The sequence below is a fragment of the Rutilus rutilus genome, assembly GCF_951802725.1.
Source record: "Rutilus rutilus genome assembly, chromosome: 7".
Lineage (NCBI taxonomy): Eukaryota > Metazoa > Chordata > Actinopteri > Cypriniformes > Leuciscidae > Rutilus > Rutilus rutilus.
In genome coordinates this window covers 45,172,382-45,175,384 of record NC_140221.1, presented here as the reverse complement: position 1 = coordinate 45,175,384, position 3,003 = coordinate 45,172,382, and the positions used below count along the sequence as shown (strand labels likewise).

Sequence of the window (3,003 nt, the reverse complement as noted above, 5' to 3'; positions counted from 1 at the left end):
AGTACACTACTGTATTATTTTTATTTGTACTAAATATAAATTAGATTTGATAATTTTGATATATGAATAATTTTATTTTTATCCTACATAAGTACTACTTTCATACAAACCAATCAGACAAAGTTATCACAAAATATTTTTTATTTATTTAAAACATTTCATATATATCACAAAATAAACATGCCAATGCTGGAAATTATGTGTGAAATTTTTACACATTAATGGGTGAGTTTAGAGACAACATTTTTTGTGTTAATTTTAACTCATTCATTGTGTTAATGATTTTAACAAAGTAAATATGTCAGAGAGGTTAGCACAAAGATGTGTAAATGTGTTAAATTAACACATTATGTGCTGTCATTCACTGCAAACATTTTTGCAAACATACATAAAACCATAAACAAAACATTAGCATTTGACTAAATGAACGTAGAGTCATTGGTTGTTTAGCTTATACAAGTATTATAATGAAATATCAACCATTACATTCATAAAACTGCAGAATATAAATACATTTTTAAGCAGTCAAAAAGGAAATGTCCAACACAGGACAAAACACAGTTCTTTTCACAATACAAGACACATAACCCCACCTTAAAAATAATTTCACTTATTTCCAAAAATTTGTTGGATTCATGTACACTGGTGGCCAAAAGAAGCATTTAAAGGGATAGTTCACTTTGAAATAAAATTTTGGTATGTTTTAGCTAAGTGTCTTAATGTTTTTGAAAGAAGTCTCTTTGATGCTCAAGAAACATTTCTTATTATTATCAATGTCTGACTGTCTACTCCATCTTTTCTACAGCATAGGAGTAAAAATCATCATCAAAATAATCTTTAAAAATCCAACACAATGTTTTTGTCCACCTTTGTGAATAAATTAACTTCTCCAAAGATTGGTTCCTGTTCAGAACTTGATTGACAACATCAGAGTGTTCCCTGGTCTGTGTGCGTGCCCACAAACACAAATGTGCTCAGTCCTTCAGAGGAGATCCCAGTTCCAAAACTATATGAGAGAGAGAGAGAGAGAGAGAGAGAGAGAGAGAGAGAGAGAGAGAGAGAAAATATTAGTGTCACATTATTTTTAACCTCCTTTTTTGTTAATTTTTATTATTATTTTCACAAAAACTTAAGAATATATATTTGTAAACAGCTTTTGTCAATAAATAGCATACAAAAGAACTAAATTAAATTATGCCAGATTCAATTTTAATACTTACAAATCCTAAATTCTGTCCAAAAATGCTGAGATCCATAGAAAGAATGACTGAAATCGATGATTTTAGCCCATTTCAGCTTGTCTGCAGTGAAGGAGGAGTACCTGTTTGAGACAAATACACAGTAAGATACATGCAAGAAATCTCTGTGTGATGATCGTTCTCCTTCCTACAGTAGTTAACCCACCTGTGCGCTGATATTAGGACCTTCCTAGTCAGGTGGGACTGCAATGGTAGAGTCTTCTGGCAAATAAAATATCTAAATAATGCAAAAATATAAACTTAAGTTGTTTAGAATGCTAGATTTGGTATGAATGAATTAGTGAGAGTTTTACTGCAGTGCTTACCTGGATACATTTAATCTGGTGAGACTGAACAAAGACAATGGTCCATCTTCTGATTGGTTCATTTGCTGTGTAATTAAGTTAGACATAATGCAAAGGTCACTTATTTGATATAAAGTTAGCCAATTTTATAAGATATTGTAAGCTACCTAGTCTACACCAGTGGCTCAAAAGCAATTTTCACGTATTGCTAATCATTTCAGCAAACTTATCTCAAAATATATCACAAATGGGCTGGCCTACCTCTGGAATCTTGCTAGGTCACTGGCGCGAATTGGCGCTTTGTTGCAGTTGCCTTTAAACACAAAAATGGAAGTAAATTTTAAATTCCATAAAAAATAAAATAAAAAAAACCTATATGGTATAGTTTGCAAACTAATGCTAAAACTATAAAGGTTCTCATCAGTAGGCCAACATTAGGCTATAAACAGAATTTCACATTAGTTTATTCACATTTATTGTTAATGTAAACGCGTTGCTCGTTGGCATATTTTAACTCGACAATTCAATAATCTAACAAAGTGTGTAAAATGAAACGTTAGCTCAGTTTACCATGGTAAAGTTCGTTACCGCCATGTTGACGACGAGTAACGTTAGGCTAACGTTAACGTTATAACATAGGTTAAACTCGGCACAATCCTGTCAACACACACAGAATGTTTTTTTTTTTTTTTTTTTTTTACCTTGCTTGCTGATCTCTCTCTCTCGAAAGTGAAAGTGAATTCCGTCTCTTCCCCGGGCCAGACACGAACGTTGCGATCCAACAAAAGACAGACCCCAGTGATATTACCTACACTGGATGCTCTGACGCGACACGACAAATCCCAGACAGTGTAGTGATGCGCCGCGGCCGTTATATTTCTGACGTAGTCCGATACGAGTCCAAGCGCTCGAGCTATTTCTGACAAGGGATACACAGGTTTGCATTTAAAGGTCCGGTCGCTTCAATGTGTCCAATATAGACAGCCTCTGGCTATTATAGCGTTGTAGACACGCGGTGTAAGGCAAAAATTAGGAAATAAAAAGCACGATGGAATGGTGCCAGCCAGTTAACACAGAACGTTCCCCTAATGTTATTTTTTGGTTATTTTTTTGGGAACCAAATACTTACGTTAGGGGAACGTTCTTTTTTGGTTTTATTTTTATGTAACAATAAAATAACGTTCCCAGAACGTTGCTGGGTGGTTACCATAAAAAATAACGTTCTGGGAACCATAAACTAACATTCTGAGAATGTTCTGGGTACCAAAAACTAACGTCAGACATAAAAGAATAGATATCTCTTCAAAATCAAAACTCTTTTCAGTTAATTACAGCCGTCATATCTGCACGTGTTGTGGCGAATTCATGAGCTTTGGTTCAAGTGTTCAAAATCTGGTTCAGGTCTCAGAAGAAATCTTTCAGAGTCTAAGTTTCAGGTCTCAGGAGAAATAACTTTATTG

The 3,003-nt window shown here is 34.1% G+C and overlaps 1 long non-coding RNA gene across 1 annotated transcript; it reads right to left on the bottom strand.

Moving 5' to 3' along the window:
• Positions 1 to 208: 208 nt before the first annotated feature.
• Positions 209 to 2,595, bottom strand: LOC311294009. The gene is made up of 6 exons (XR_014628003.1): positions 2,245 to 2,595; positions 1,805 to 1,856; positions 1,565 to 1,629; positions 1,405 to 1,476; positions 1,221 to 1,321; positions 209 to 1,006 (listed from the first exon to the last, which is right to left on the bottom strand). It is a non-coding gene; the product is annotated as an uncharacterized lncRNA (long non-coding RNA).
• Positions 2,596 to 3,003: the final 408 nt, after the last annotated feature.